The sequence below is a fragment of the Garra rufa genome, chromosome 1 (assembly GCF_049309525.1).
Source record: "Garra rufa chromosome 1, GarRuf1.0, whole genome shotgun sequence".
Classification (NCBI taxonomy): domain Eukaryota; kingdom Metazoa; phylum Chordata; class Actinopteri; order Cypriniformes; family Cyprinidae; genus Garra; species Garra rufa.
The window spans coordinates 494597-512235 of NC_133361.1; the positions used below are offsets into that span (position 1 = coordinate 494597).

The following is a 17639-nucleotide window of genomic DNA, read 5'->3' on the forward strand; positions in this document are numbered from 1 at the left end:
CCAACAAAATAAGCTTATTTCTCCACAACACAACAATTCTCATTAAAAAAAAAAACATAAATTTCATTCATAACATCCTGATTTAAAAAAAAAAAAAAAAAAAACAGGGAGCATTACATAATTAACTTTTTATCTTGCGATTGAATGATTTGTCATATAAGTTTTTACCTACTGGATAAGAATAACATCATTTTATTTTACTGTATTAGAGCACAAAGAATGAATGAGAAAAGCAGCATTTTCACCCTATTTCTTTATATACCTTTATATAACAAAAACCCATCAACAGTTACAAAATTTACTTGTGAAAAAAAAAAAAAAAAAAAATGAAAATAAGTATAAAAAGTTGAGAAAAATATATATTTAATCAAATGAAACATTCTGAAGCAATATATATATATATAACATCATCAGTCTAGAATAATGAGGGAGTGTGTATGTTCTCTCTGTGTTGATGTTGGTTTCCTCTGAGTTTCTCCACAATCCGTAAGTGAGTGTGAATATAAATGTGTGTGATGGATTGGCCATATGTCCAGGGGGTCTCCAACCTCCTCATGACCCTATACATAGGACAAGTGCTTTGGAAAATATATGGAATAGATGGATTGATGTTCAAAACTGAGTTCTAGTCCTCCATCTCTCTGCTGCTCTTTTTTCCTCCACCAATGTGTCTTCCTTGATCCAGGTTTCCAAACCAAATTATTCTGAAGCAATCCATTTATCAAAATATATTCAAACAAAAAAATAAAAGAAAGAAAGAAAAAGAAGAAAAGGACTAAAATACAATAAATATAAACTTTTGGAGTTTGATTATTCTTCATGTTTCTAAAACTAGATTTTAAAAAGGGGGTCAATGGTCCTTGCGATGCACATTAAATCTTCCCCATAAATGCCTTGAATCTGGATTAAAATCACATATTTTTAGTATAAATTTTGGAATTGATTAGAGTGTTCAGGATTTAATAAAAATTAGCATTGTATTGCTTTGTATTCATTTTCATTTCCTAATTTATTTTTTGTCGAGTTTCATATTATTGAACAGGACACCCTTTATTTGGATCAAGGATTGGTTGTATTCTTCTTCTTCTTTCAGGTCTGTAATATGTCCAATCATCTGGAAGCACTTCTCCTGTGGAAACCTTACTGATGATTTCTGCCTTCTTCCTGACTTCCATTAAAGACTGAATGCGATCTTGAAATCCAGGCTTAGCCTCTTGTTTCTCAGACTCAATCATCAGATCAATGTAGTCAGGGGTGGACAGAGGATTGGGTTTGAGGGCAATTTCCTGCAGCCGCTCCAAACACTTTTGAGATCTCTCTATTAGTCTGGCCACAATGTACTGGACAACCTCAAACTCATTTTCAAGCTCTTCTGAGATCTTTTCTTTTGACATGACCTGTCCATGTGCAGCCTCATAACGTTTTTTTAAATCCTGATAAGTTTCCTTTCTCTTTTCTTTGACATAATCCCATTTGTATTTCTGATTGAAGTGCACATTCCAGGCACACTTTCCAGGACAGACCGTACACTTTCCATCTTTAAAAACACAGCACTTATATTTATCACTGTCATTTCCATAAGGACATCTGTCATAACATGTGAAGTGACATATTTGGCAGTTGGTTAAGTAGTAGCCAGTGTTGTTTTCAATCTGTTTTGGGACAGTTATTTCTAATTCATATTCATAATCCTTGTTTGCATCCATTTCAGCCTTGTGCTGCTCCAAAGCAGATCTTCTTGATTTCCTCCAGTTTTCTCAGACCAGCATTGATTTGAGGCTGGAGATCCTGCACATACACTTCTAGCTGCTGCCGCTCTTTTAACAACTCCTGTGTGAGAGACAAGCTCTGGGTTTTCATCATGTTAAGGGAGGTAAAGAACTTCTTCATGCTGGAAAAACCCAACTTCCAGAACATTTGGTCAAAGTTTTCACAGTCCTCCTCATCATCTGCAGATGTATTATTGGTAACAAACAGTGCAGAGTTGTTGAACTTGAAGTGAAGTGGATCTCCAGACTCATTGGTAGAACAGGGCACCTCAGAGACTTTGATGGCCTCAAGAACAGGAGGTGTTTTCAAATCTGCAAAGGTGACCATCATGAGGATGTTTGGAGCAATGTCCTTCCCAAATATGGAAAGAATGAAGTCAAAGACGTATTTCTGTGTGTGTGTGTGTGTTAGACAGGAGAGTGAAGCCTGGACTACAAAACACACAGCATCAATGCAGTCGATCCCTCCATGGACAGAAAATAACTCTTGAATCTGCTTTGTGATTTTCTGGTCATGTGAAATTCCTCTGGTGTCACCAAATCCTGGTGTGTCCACAATAGTCAGAGAATATGGGACCCGGAAACCATCCATGTGATTAATTTGATATGCTGTGATCTCTGATGTCTGACTTTGAACCTGAGATTTCTGCTTCCCTTCATCTATTAGCACAAACCTGAAGTCATCTTCCCATTTCACTCCCAGAATGTAGTTGATCATGAAGTTAATTAGAGTGGTTTTTCCTGCACCTGTGGCTCCGATCATCATAATGTTCTTGTTCTCTTTTGTGATGTTTTTCCCAAACGTGCTTCTTCTGCAGAATCCATCCCTGTTCCGCCATGTTTCATCCAGACTGAGTTTAAACTTGGGTAGGTTTTCATTGCTTCCGTCTTCTATTTTTTCACTCCAGTTCTTCTTTATATTATGTGCAACATTTAAGCCCTGACCTGCAATCACAGAAACAAAATTAATACAGCTGTGATTTTTAATGCATACACTTGGCTCTGAAATGGCCTATGAATATCACAATGTTCTGTATCTCTGTTTGCTTGTTGTTATTCCTAAGGCATTTGGTGCCGTACGTCTGCTCTTTTTTCAAGAAGCTTAATTCTGTGCCTTTAATAATTGTGAGGTCCAGTGTGGGGATAAGAACTGTGCTATAATAACCTCTACAAATACAACTCATTATATACAATAAACACTTTAAAGATACAGACATGTATATAATGAACACTGTTTAATTATACCATATGTATTGCATCAAAATAATATTTTACTAAAGGGGTGGATTATTTTATTATTATCAGTTGTTTATTAATAATGCAGCAGAACATTACTGTTACATTTTTCATTGATAACGATTGCTATATAGCTGATAACTTCTCTAGTGCTCTTATGAATGTTTTTAGCATGACTGTGGAAATTTACTACTACTAGTATACTCAGTTAATTAGTTTTTCATTTCATTCTGTAACCTACTTGTTCTAGAAGTGTTAAATGCTACTGTTTTTAACAATGTGGATAATGTCTCTGATAGATAATATCATGATATTTTTTGCATTTGCCTTACCAAATCTGCATGAGCTTTTTGATTAGTTTAAGTGCCGGCAATGCAGTGTTGCCAGATATTGCTACAAAAACAAATGAAACTGAAATAATAATAATAATAATAATAATAATAAACCAAAATTATTTTAAATCTTTGCAAATATTAGATCAGATATCGCTGACCTTATACTGCAACTTCCCACTTGATGAACTTAAAGTGTCAAATTAAAGGTCCCATATTGTCAAAATCAAAATTTCCTGGCTTTTTTCATTCCACTTTGCACGTATTTTTTGTTGTGAAGAGTCGCATGATAACGTGCATCATTACTACAACACTGCCTTTATGGTTCTGGCTTTTGTTCACACAGCGCTCGTTCCGTAATTTTCCAGAATCAGCGCGCATTGTGAAAGGGGCTTTACTAAAGCAACAGTTATGTAGCTTACTGCATTCGGTGTTTGAAAAAGAAAAAACATTAATATCAGCTCTCTCTATTGCTCTGAGCTCGCTTACGCTTACAGCTTACATGACCGTAGTTACCTGTGATTGGCCTGGTTGTGCGTCACTCAGAAAACAACAGGCCAATCAGAAGAGAGGCTCATGAATATTAATTAGATGGGCCAAAATCGACCTGTTTTTGACAGAGCTCCTAAAAAAAGAGCTGTAAAAATATATTGAGATGGATTTTGGCACTTATACCGCAACTATATATTCTTAAGGACATCAACAACTAAAATAAACCTCCAGAAATGTGTACAATATGGAACCTTTAAGTGGAAAAGACAAGTCCAAAAACACTTATAGTAACTGGATCTGATTTTAATTCTGTCCCAGATCCAACACTTTGCTCCGGCCCACATACTGTGAGGAATTATGGCATTTGGGCAGTCTGGTCCTGTTTGCCAGATTTGGGCCTCAAGTCCTCATTGAGCATGTAAGCCAAACAATTAAACCAAAACTAGCTCTAATGTGGGTCACAGTTGATTTTATTCTAATCCTGGTCTTCCCCACATTTCCGTCAGGCCAGATCCAGCTATTATAAGTGTTTTTGGTCTTTTTTTTCTTTTTCATTTGACACTTTAGAAAGTTAATAAAGTTGGAAGTTGCAGTTTAGGGTCAGCAAGATCTTTATCTTATCTTATTTGCAAATTATTAATTATTATAGGCCATGGACAAGTGATTGCTGCTGAGAGGATACAACATTCGGTAATAGCAAAATAATCAAACAAATAAACAAATAAACAATAATAAAAATATAATAACATTATCTGTCAGAAACGCTATCAACGCTGTAAAGGGTAGCATTTAAAACTACCCTTATAAAAAAGTTTATTCCAGTTTGCTATTTGTATACTTCTTTTTAAACTAAAAATAGGAAAGTATACTTTCTATCTACTTCTCAGAAATATATTTAAAATGACATTTAAGTATACTTGACTTATACTTAGAAAAAGTCTAAATATATTTGAGCTCTACTTGAGAATCTGTGTCATCATTGTTATACGCTAGTGGCGCTACACATCTTCTGAAGAGAATTTCCAAAAAACTTGTAATCTAACACAATGGTCAGACATAAAACAACATCAAAACCATAGCTATTTAAAACTGTGTAAGGTTATGGAATAAAATGTTGACCCATGATGAGCTTTGGGTGTTGATCAACTCCATCTATGTTTTGGTTATAAATAATAAACTTCTTTATTTATTACCATGCATCATTATAGTGCACTTCTGTTTAATGTTGCACAGTACACATAAACAACTGGCATTTAAAAGCATGATTCAAAAAAAATCTATTCATAGGGACCATGTGACGTCACTGTGCTTTATCGCCGCCATTTTTGTGTCCGCGCTACCTATTTCAGTCTATGGTCACAGCAGCCACAACTACCAGAGGAAGATCAACAAAACTCCCAGAGTGTTCAGAACAAGGATACAATATGCCCGGGATCTTTTATTCTGTTAGCTGTAACAACAATCATCAGAAAAAAACCTAACTACAGTTTTATTCGATCTCAGCAGTGCTTGAAGTGGGTCGGTATGCATACAGTATAGCCTTTAGCGTACCGGTGTCATTCACGCAGGTGCTTTTCACAGCAAGGGTGTTTTTTTCGGCACAACAAGAGTAGTGGAATAATAATTAATTATTGAATAAGATTGTGAATCAGTACATTATAACCAAAATAATGCCTTAAAATGAAAAGAAGCATTTTTTTGCGATTACATAATTTTGAACCGATCAACTCGTGAGTCCAAAGATTTAGTAAACAAGAAAGCAATCGAACAGCAAGTTCAAAACTGTGCTAATACAGAGAATAGTGACTTACAGTACATCCAGATGCCATACATTATTTGTTTCAGTGTGTATTTGGCTTAAGAGCAAGATTATGTTTTAGATTATGCAGTGTTTAGTGATTTATGAAAATTAAATAATAAATGCTAAACTATTGTACTACATAGCGTTCGTCATTGCAACGCCTGCAGTAAAGTATATACATGTAAAAAGGTTCTCAAAAATAATTTGTTTTGCTGAAACTATTTAGGTACAATTACTCTAAAAATTATTTGTCATACAAAAATGGCACAAGTTACACACAAACCATCGTCCCGAGTAAATGGTACCATTGTGAATTGTGACTGGCTGCACAAGTGGTGTAATAAACTAAACTAAAATGTTATTGCAGCCATATAGCTTGAATGAATACAAATGCATATTTTAAATAAAGAAATCTCTTGCTTTTGGTGCTTGAATTTGTGCTTCAACAATGAGATCCAGGTTAAGGAATACACAAGACGTGAAAGACGTCTTCCCTCAGGTATATTTTATGTTTTCTTGGCTTGCTGGATGTTGGGCTTATGCTCAATAAGCACATTTTTTTTTGCATTCGCCAAAACGAATTTGCCGAAATCTAAGCGCGGACTGAGGGAATTAGTGCTGTCAGCGCGAGTCCCGTTCCCTGTGAAGTAGTGACCAGGATTCTTCAAGGTCTTAAAGCCTTCAACGAGCGACTACTGTCACGGTTCACGTATCTGCCGTGTTCTCATGTCCCGTGATCTGTGGTTTGTCATGTGATTGTCTGCTCGCTCAGCTGAGCTGCCAATCAGTCCGGCGCAGGTGTCTCTCATCATCATCAGCCTATATATACTCACCTCATTCTCTCTTTCCCCGTCCAATAGTTCGTCTGGATGTTGTGGTCGTGCTGGTTCTGTCTTCGTGTGTCTTGGTCTTCATGTGGATTATTTCGTGTCTGGATTTTCGTCGTGTTTGCACTGAACTTCATCAGGATTCATCACCACGGGACTCACGCCACCGCACCTCCAGCCATCTTGTCCCTGCTCCACCCCAGCCGAGAGATTTCATCACCAGAGCCTTGTTGTATACTCACCTTAATTTCTAATAAACTGTATTTCACTGCATTTGCTTCCTCCTTCATTCTACCGTCACAGAACTATTGGACCAACAATGGAAGCAGCAGGCACTTCACAACCCACCATGGAGCACTATCTACAGGAGTGCATCTCTCGGCTGGAGAAACAGGAAAAAAGCTCGAGTGACTCCGGTCAAGCGATCCGAGTTTTGGTGGGGCAGGTGTCCGAGTTGACCCAGCGCATGCAACAACTGCAACCTACCGCTGCGTCAGTCACACCACCCACGCCGCCCGCCCCTTTCGCATCGCCAGGACCATCTGCGGCTAGCCAACATCTGGAGCCCCGCCTTCCCCCGCCGGAGGCCTATAGTGGTGAGTCAAATTTCTGCAGAGCTTTCCTCACCAAATGTTCCATGCATTTCGCTCTCCAACCGCGCACCTTTTTGAGTGAGGAAAGCAAGGTGGCATTTGTACTCACCCTATTGACGAGGAGGGCGGCACTTTGGGGCACGGCGGTGTGGGAGAATCAAGATCCTTGCTGTGCCTCGTTCCAGACACTCTCGAGTGAAATGAAGAGGGTGTTCGATCGCGCGGCTTCAGGAAGGGAGGCCGCGCGGACTTTGATGGATCTCCGTCAGGGAGAGAGATCCGTCTCCGACTATTCTATAGAATTCCGCACCTTAGCAGCAGAGTGTCAATGGAACGAGGAGGCGCAGTGGGATAGGTTCCTGCATGGGTTGGCTGATCGCGTCCAACGTGAAATCTATGCCCTGGATCTACCCGCCGATCTCAACGGACTCATCGAGCTTGCTTTGCGGGTAGACTCTCGTCTCTCCCGAGCCGAGCGGCGGGGATTACCCGCTCGGCTTCCCCCTGGGGAGGGAAATCAACCTCGAGCCAGCGGCCACGACGCGATCAGCCACAACGACGATCACGAGCCCATGCAGGTGGGTCGAACTCGGCTTTCTCGGGAGGAGAAGGAGAGGCGGAGATCCCAGGGACTGTGTTTGTACTGTGGGGCGCCCGGCCATTTCGCATTCAGCTGCCCGGTAAAAGGGCCAGCTCGGCAGTAAATCTGAGGCTACTGTCGGGTGGGATCTCTGCTAAAAAGACCTCATCCAGCTCGACCTCCACGCTCCTCCCGATTAGGTTAAGATGGCAGAAGCACGATCATCACTGCACTGCACTTCTGGACTCTGGGGCTGAAGGTAACTTCATGGACTATAGTTTTGCCATTCATAATCATGTTCCCCTTGTTCCTCTCTCCAATTCTGTCGCAGTCTTCGCTCTCAACGGTCAAACATTACCCAGGATCACCCACATCACCGAACCCGTCACTCTCACTGTGTCTGGCAATCACAGTGAGAGTGTTTCACTTTACATCCTGGACTCTCCCAACGCACCCATCGACTTGGGGCACCCCTGGCTCGTTAAACACAACCCCCGGATTGATTGGCAGCTCAAGTCGGTGTCTGAGTGGAGCAATAAGTGTCATGAGTCTTGTCTTGTGTCTGCTTGTCCATCTGTCTCTGTTTCTATGTTTCAGGAGAAGGCGGTGGATATGTGTAACGTGCCCGTAGAGTACCTCGACCTGAAGGAAGTGTTCAGTAAGTCTCGGGCTGCCTCTCTCCCTCCTCATCGTCCCTATGACTGTGCGATAGAGTTATTGCCAGGTACGTCTCCGCCCAAGGGCAAGTTATATTCGCTCTCAGTTCCTGAGAGAGAGGCTATGGAGAAATACATTTCTGATTCTCTAGCAGCCGGGTTCATTCGACCCTCCTCTTCTCCAGCGGGGGCGGGGTTCTTTTTTGTGGGGAAGAAAGATGGATCTCTGCGACCTTGCATTGATTACCGGGGGCTGAATAATATCACGGTAAAGAATACTTATCCTTTGCCGTTGATATCTTCAGCTTTCGAGAGGTTGCAGGGAGCATCAGTCTTCACTAAATTGGACTTAAGAAACGCATATCATTTGGTTCGCATCAGGAGGGGAGATGAATGGAAGACCGCCTTTAATACCCCCAGGGGGCACTTTGAATACTTGGTCATGCCCTTCGGCTTGTCCAACTCCCCAGGGGTCTTTCAAGCACTCGTTAATGACGTGCTACGAGACATGGTCGATCAGTTCATATATGTCTACCTGGACGACATATTGATTTTTTCTTCATCTCTCCAGGAACATGTGCAGCACGTCAGACGAGTGCTTCAGAGGCTGCTAGAGAATGGGCTTTTTGTCAAGGCGGAGAAATGCGTTTTTCATGCACAGTCTGTTCCTTTTCTAGGGTACATCTTGTCGGCCGAGGGAGTTCGTGTGGACCCGGAAAAAGTTAAGGCTGTGGTGGATTGGCCAACTCCAGATTCCCGTAAGGCCCTACAGAGGTTTCTGGGGTTTGCCAATTTTTACCGGCGCTTTGTTCGTAATTACAGCCAACTAGCCTCACCTCTGACCGCCTTAACCTCCCCCAGAACGACGTTCAGGTGGTCGGACGCAGCCGAGGCCGCGTTCACCAAACTCAAGAGCCGCTTTGTTTCGGCTCCCATTCTCGTCACCCCTGATCCTTCACGTCAGTTCGTGGTGGAGGTTGACGCATCAGAGGTGGGGGTAGGTGCGGTGTTGTCACAACGTTCGGCCACGGACGACAAGATGCATCCCTGCGCGTTTTATTCACATCGTCTGTCACCTGCGGAATCAAATTATGATATTGGTAATCGAGAGTTGTTGGCAGTCAAGTTAGCATTGGAAGAATGGCGTCATTGGTTAGAGGGGTCGGGGGTACCTTTCATAGTATGGACCGATCACAAGAACCTCGAATATATTAAGACTGCTAAAAGATTGAACTCTAGGCAGGCTCGGTGGGCACTTTTTTTCGGACGTTTTGATTTTACTCTTTCGTACCGCCCGGGTTCCAAAAATGTTAAACCCGATTCTTTGTCGCGTATTTTTGACTACTCCGATCGCCCGTCCACTCCCGAGAGTATTTTTCCAGAGACGCTTATCGTTTCAACTCTCACATGGGAGGTCGAAACGAAGGTTAAAAGAGCCTTAGATGGGGTAACGCCTCCGACCGCTTGTCCACTGAACCGCTTATTTGTGCCAGAGGGATTACGGTCCGAGGTTATACAATGGGGACATTCTTCTAATATAGCCTGTCATCCAGGGGTTAATCGAACTATACATTTGGTCAAGCAACGATTCTGGTGGCCTCGTATGGCTCGTGACGTTCGCAGTTTTGTTTTGGCTTGCTCAGTCTGTGCCACTGGCAAGACGTCTAACAGACCCCCTGATGGGCTCCTTCAACCGCTGCCGATCCCTTCGAGACCCTGGTCCCACATCGCGCTAGATTTTGTCACCGCCCTCCCGCCCTCCCAGGGCAACACGGTAGTTTTGACCGTGGTGGACCGGTTCTCGAAGGCGGTCCATTTTATTCCCTTGCCCAAATTACCCTCAGCCAAGGAGACGGCGGTGGTTGTCGTTGACCACGTCTTTCGGTTACATGGCCTCCCGACAGACGTGGTCTCCGACAGAGGTCCCCAATTTGTGTCCAAATTTTGGAGAGAATTTTGTAAATTATTGGGGGCAACTGTTAGTCTTTCTTCAGGTTTCCACCCTCAGAGCAATGGGCAAACTGAGAGAGCCAACCAAGACTTGGAAAGGGCGCTGCGATGCATGGTCACCAAGAATCCTTCCTCCTGGAGCCAACAACTCTCAATGGTGGAGTATGCCCACAATTCATTACCAGTATCATCCACGGGCCTATCACCATTTGAATGTAGTTTAGGGTACCAGCCACCTAATTTTCCCAGTCTGGAATCCGAAGTCGCGGTCCCCTCTGCCCACGCCTTCGTCCAGAGGTGTCATCGCACCTGGACTAGAGCCCGTGAGACTCTACTCCAGGTGGGAGCGCGCACCAAGGCCAAGGCTGATCGCCACCGGTCGAGGCCTCCCGTATATGTCGTCGGTTCCAAAGTGTGGCTTTCTACTAAGAACATTCCACTCCGATCCGTATCTAATAAACTTGCTCCTAAATTCATTGGCCCATTTCCTGTCACCAAGATCATTAGTCCGGTGGCAGTCCGCCTTAAACTTCCTCCAGTATACAGGAGGATTCATCCCGTCTTCCATGTTTCCAAAATTAAACCCGTGTTTTTTGCACGTATTAATCCGCCCACCCCGGTTCCTCCACCGCCGCGACTCGTAGACGGGGAACCAACTTATTCGGTAAATCGTATTCTGGACTCTAGGCGGAGGGGACGCGGATACCAGTACTTGGTGGACTGGGAAGGTTACGGTCCGGAGGAGAGAAGTTGGGTACCTGCCAGAGACATACTGGATCACTCCCTTATTGATGATTACAATCAACAGGTAAGAGGGTCTGGGAACGTCGTGGGACGTTCCTAGGAGGAGGGGTACTGTCACGGTTCACGTATCTGCCGTGTTCTCATGTCCCGTGATCTGTGGTTTGTCATGTGATTGTCTGCTCGCTCAGCTGAGCTGCCAATCAGTCCGGCGCAGGTGTCTCTCATCATCATCAGCCTATATATACTCACCTCATTCTCTCTTTCCCCGTCCAATAGTTCGTCTGGATGTTGTGGTCGTGCTGGTTCTGTCTTCGTGTGTCTTGGTCTTCATGTGGATTATTTCGTGTCTGGATTTTCGTCGTGTTTGCACTGAACTTCATCAGGATTCATCACCACGGGACTCACGCCACCGCACCTCCAGCCATCTTGCCCCTGCTCCACCCCAGCCGAGAGATTTCATCACCAGAGCCTTGTTGTATACTCACCTTAATTTCTAATAAACTGTATTTCACTGCATTTGCTTCCTCCTTCATTCTACCGTCACAACTACGTTCACAATAATTTACACTTTTTGTGTAAACATAAAACATACATACCTAAACATACAATCCAGTCAAATACACAGTGTGGGAAGTAGTAGTAAAAAGTAATTTATTATTTCAATTTATTATTAAATCTCATTTAGATGCGCTGTGTCTGTTGTCATATCGGACACAAATATGGCGGCGAGCATAGCGGAAGTGACGTCTTTGGTACCCATGAATAGCTGCATATGTAGCCTTCTTAAGACTCATATCCAGATCAGCCTGCATCAGTTAACTGTGTTGCATCCCATTAAAAGAAGCCAAATTCTATTAGGCCATATTTACAATTTCAAACTTCCATTTCAATTAGCCAGTGTCAAGTACTACATCTAAACCACAAGTGGCCCTCACATCTTTTATAATATATAGGGCATATTTGCCAAATGTGGATTATCCAATGCTGATTATGCCATATATTTGCCAAAAGTGACCCAAATTGTTATTAATTGTTTGGGAAATATTTGTCATTGTGGACCACTATTAGCCAGTGCTTACTGTGCCATGCATATCTTCACCAAATTTGCATCACTACACTGAAATGCTTTTCAACTGGTGTCTGCAGAGTTAAACTACATTTATTTGTTTCAATCAAGACCACTTACCGTATTCAGTCTTCAGTCTTCTGTGAGCGGTGACCTTTTGGAGTTAAAACAACACATCATTCAGTAAAAATAACTTTGATTGATTAATTGTCTGAGTTTCTGTGGGATATTACTGTATATAATTATTATGACTCCTCTCAGAACAAACATGGAAGACCAAAAGTCTCAAAGACTCACCTGCAGTGAATGATCAGTTTGAGAGCAGATCTTCCTCTTCACCTCCTCTTCCTCTCTCTCATAGTCCTCTCTCCACTCCACTCGTCTTCTCTTCAGTTCATCTTCATGCTGTTCTTCAAGGAGTTTCAGTTTGTCTTCAAGAGTCTTCTGTTGATCTTCTCCCATGTTTCTTTCTTCTTTCAGTCTCTTCTCTAAATCCTCTAGTTGTTCTCGTCTCTCTCTTTCTATTTTCTCTTTCTCTCTAATTATTCCCTCCATTTCACTCTTCAATCTCTGAATCTGTATGTCTTTCTCTCTCCTTTTCTCCTCTTCTTCTTCTCTTTTTTGTCTCTCTTTGTCATGACACTGTCTTTCATTGTCTATTCTGTTCATCAGTTTGTCTGTTTCTGTACTGTATCTAATCTGAATATGTTCTTTTTCTTTCTTTGCAGTCTCTATTTCTTTCCTCAACTCCTTTATTTCATTTTTAAACTCTTTTACTCGCTTCATCTCATCTCTCATCTGCTTCTCCTGTTCCTTCATTTCTCTTTTATATCGTTCTTCTCTCACTCTGAGTTCCTCTTCTCTTCTCTTTCTCTCTTTGTCCTGAATCTGACGTTCTTCCTCCATCATCATCTTCATTTTCTCTTTCTCTTCTTCATGTTTCTTCATCAGTTCTTCTCTTTCTCTGTTCATTTTCTCAATCAGGATCTTCATCTTGTTTTCTTCTTCTTCATGTTTAGATTGAAGATCTTCTTTCTCTCTTTCCATTCTCTCTCTCTCTTCTTTCAGTCTCTGATTAAATTCATCACATTCTCTCTGTTCTTTCTCTCTTATTTTCTTATCCTCTTCTTCTCTTCTCATCTTTTCCTCTAGTTTCTGTTTCTCCCATTCCTCTCGTTCTTTGTTCATCTCTCTTTCTTTCTCTTTCATTAGTGTTTTATATTCCTCTTCTCTTTTCTTCATTTCATTATCTATTCTGTTCTTCAGTCTGTCTATTTCTGTCTCATATTCAGTTTTAAGATTTTTATTTTCTGTTTGTATTTTTTCTTTTTCTTTCCTCATTTCCTCTATTTCATGTCTAAATGTCTCTCGTTCTCGTCTCATCTCGTCTCGTGTCTCTCTCTGATGTTTCTCTTGTTCTCTTATTTCACTTTTCAGTTCCTCTTCTCTTCTCTTTCTCTCCTTGTCCTGATTCTGTCGTTCTTCCTCCATCATCATCTTCATTCTCTCTTTCAGTTTCTTCATCTCTTCTTCTCTTTCTCTGACTCTGTCCATCAGGATCTTCATCTGTTGTTCTTGTTTTTCTCTCTCCATCTTTCTGAACATCTTACATGAGTAGAAACTGTCTCCGTTTGCTTTCACCATGTTGTCAATCTTCTCCAGTAGATCAGTCACCTGTGTTCGGTCTCCAGTCTCATTATTATTGAACACATGGAATCTATTTCCACACACTTCAATCAGGTTTCTGATCATAGATCCAGGTTTTCCCAAACACTGATCAATGGTTTTCTTCTTCAGAGAGTCTCCTCTGGTGAAGAGCACCATGGTGTACATTAATGAGTTTTCACCAAACGTCTCTTGGATGATCTTCACTGATGTTTCGTCCTCTTTAGTGAATCGTCCCAGTGGAATCAGGAGGAGAAACACATGTGGTCCTGGCAGGATCATGGAGATACAGTTGGTGATTTCTCTCTGGATCTCCTCATTAGTGAGTTCAGTATCGAACAGTCCTGGAGTGTCGATCACAGTAACACGTCGACCATTGATTTCAGATGATTCTCTCTGACTTTCTTTAGTCACTGATTCAAAAGATTCTTCTGCTGAAAACGGTTCTCTTCCTAAGATTGTGTTTCCAGTTGCACTTTTCCCAACTCCAGTTTTTCCCAGCAGAACAATCCTCAGTTCATCTTCAGTCTCTGATGAAGCTGTAAAAGAGGAATGCATTAGTGTTAAATATCATGTCTGGAATTAAATCATGTCTTCATTATTGAGTGGAGCGTCAGGAATAATGATGAGGAAAACATGAACTCCAGGATGACAGAGAGACACACAGCGGAGAGCCTGACGCATCACTTCCTCCTCTGAGAGCCGAATCAGAGCTGGAAGCTCCACCAGATTGATCTGACGTCCATGAAGCTCCTCATCTGATCTTCTCTCTGTCTGCTGCAGGATCTGCTCTGATATGGAGGACTTTAATGTCCTGTCACTCCCGCACACGACCAGATTCAGCTTCACACTCTCTGAAACTGTAAGTAGAAGATGATTAAAACATGTTCATTTATTATTAGAAACTATTTAATATCAAACACTCACGTCTTTCTGTGTCCTGTTTCTTCATTGTGAAATACTGTGAAACACAATCCAGGTGTCGTCCTTCATTTATCTTCTCAATGTCCTCAAATATCTGCAGAAGATCATCAGGAGAGCTGCTCCTCTGAAGACTGAAGTGTCTGTTCTCACATTTCTGGATGATTTTCTGCAGGATGTGATTGGTTTCATTGGTCTCTGGCAGTGTTGGGGTTAGTTACTCAAAAAAGTAATATATTACATATTACATATTACTCTCAAAAATAGTAATCCCTTACTTTACTTTATTACTCCCTGGAGAAAGTAACTAGTTATATTACTAGTTATATTACTAGTTACTTTTTTCTTACACAAACCACTGTTATTCTTAACAAAAAAGCAAACATGACCTACTGCGTGCATCCACGGCAGAATGCAAACAAACAAAGCTCCTTTAAAGCTGACATCTCAGTGCATACGCGATCTCATAAAGCTCTTATAACACAATGGATATTATGCACAATTCATCTTTCATAAATGTCTACACTTTGTGTGTTGTGATTCGTAAGCACGCAATATTCAGCACTGTTCAAAACTTTTGAGCAGTGAGTGAATTCTATCTTAAACACCATTGATTGGCGATGCATTCGATAAATCAGCAGATGGCTACATATTAAAACATTCGATTTTAAATCGAAACTCCTATTCTTGCGCTTACTAATCATATATGTTGTTCTTGCTGCTTTTGTGCAATAGATGAATAACATTTTTTTGTTTTTTAGATATTTTATGTTTAGATATTTCTATATTGCGGAAGTCCCGCGAATCATTTTAATTTCCCGCATCCCGCACACACACACACGAGTCTCTACCCGCCCGCACCAGCACACGCACTTGTCCATCAAGTTTTGTCCCGCGCCGCACTCTGTTGCGTTGGGTCCCGAGGGTTTGCAGGTCTCTATTTGCAAGTGCCGCTCTGCTGCTGGCTGCCGGGTGTCGACCAATCGGTGATGGTAATTTAATGATACCTCGTGCCAAACCCAGACCAATCACTGTTCCATTCGCGCCCCCCTCCCCTTCCCTTCTGTTCTCTGTGTCGTGTGCCTTGTGTGTGATGAAGGTACTACTGGCAAATGTAACGCAAGTAACTAGCTTGGGAAAACTGTAATAATATTACTTTTTTCAGACGAGTAATGCCTTACACTACTAGTTACTGAAAAAAGTAATATTATTACAGTAACGCGTTACTTTGTAACGTGTTACACCCAACACTGGTCTCTGGTGTACTGAGCACCATGGTGTGTTGATAAACGCGCTCAGAGAAAGAGTGCAGCACCTTCTCCACACACTCTTGATCTTCTGTTGAACACGGCTCATGTTTGAGGAGCAGAAGGATCACATGAGGTCCTGGATCAGACAGATGGACACACTCTCTCACTGTCTGTGTGATCTGATGAACTGAGATGTTGGTCTGGAGCAGATGAGGACTGTTGATGATGATCACGTGTCTGTCCTTCAGTCTTCCTGTGACTCTCTCTACAACATCTGGAGGAGCTTCACTGTCAAACGCTGATCGTCCTAATATGAAGTTTCCCACACGACTGTTTTCAGACACACTCCAACCCAGAAGAACAATCCTCAGAAGACTCACTGAAACAAATGTAACATTTTATCATAACAGAAATAAAAATAAAATAAAGTACACCAGTAAGAGGCATATTTTAGATTAAATTTAAGTTTTAAAGGTTAATAAGCTGCTCACAATTTCCAAACATTCTTCATCACTTCAAATATTTGTTCATCTATTTAAAGATGAACTACGAGGATGAACTACTTACTATAAGGTGGTGGGCTTTTGCTCTGTTTTCTCCTGCGAGGATTGTGAACGACAATCACTGTATGAAACAGACATCATACATTATATTTGACTCTTTCATCACCGAAACACACACCAACAGATATCAAGATCTTTGTATGATTCTTATAAACAACAAAGTTAATCGAATGAAAGTGAGATTCTGTCAAATCACTAAAAGAATGAAAAGTATTTTGCTCATTTTCACTGAATATGAAGTTATGTAAAATCCAGTATTTCTGTCTACCCATAATTGATTATCTACATCTACACTGCATGTTAATGGAAGCACTTTTAACATTTAAGGCAATGAACAGAATTAAAATTAGAATTAAGACTCATTGTAAATTCATTTGAAGTTTTCTGTGATTCTCACCAGTGGTATCGGTGGTTGACATGTTGATATTCTGTTCTCTCCTCGTCTCTTTCTTCAGTCTTCTTCATCAGACTCATGACGTCTGTTCACCATCCTGTAAGAGATTTTCCTGATTTTCAGACAATTACACAGTCTCTGTTCATTTATCCAGACTATGTGAAGCTCCATCACTGTTCTACCTGTAGTTTGTTGTTCAGTTTTCTGTTTTACTGCAGTCGGTTGAACTGGGAATCTCAACTAGATCATGAAGATCTTTCTGCAAAACTGCTGTGAATCACAGGTTTGATTCCATTGAACAAACACACACTGATAACACTGTCATATATGATAGAAAAATGACTGAGTTTCATAAAACAAACTGAACTGAATTACTTGAATGACTGAAATAAGTTTAAGAGAAGTGTGTTGAGTAACTTCAGTCTCTACATGATAAACGTGTTTTCAGCATATTTACCAGAAGACCATAAACTAAACACACTTGATATCAGCCAATATTCATGCATCTCAACACTGAACACCGTCTTTTACTCACAGATTTATTTCTCATACGGTTCTTTGATATGAAAGTGAAACTGATGTTCCTGCAGCACAAACACTTATTAATGACATTGATGATTAAAATAAACTCATGTTTAGTGTATCTGATATTTAAATTTTAAATTGCATATAAAGTGTTAAAAAGAAAATGTGATACCTGTAGGTTTCTTCATGTTTGTGTTTATTTCCTTGTTGCTTTCATAAGATCAGGAAGAAATCTGTGTGTGTGTGTGTGTGTGTGTGTGTGTGTGTGTGTGTGT

General features: G+C 41.1%; 1 pseudogene; it reads right to left on the minus strand.

Moving 5' to 3' along the window:
* Positions 1-1031: 1031 nt before the first annotated feature.
* Positions 1032-17186, minus strand: LOC141342949 (uncharacterized; annotated as a pseudogene).
* Positions 17187-17639: the final 453 nt, after the last annotated feature.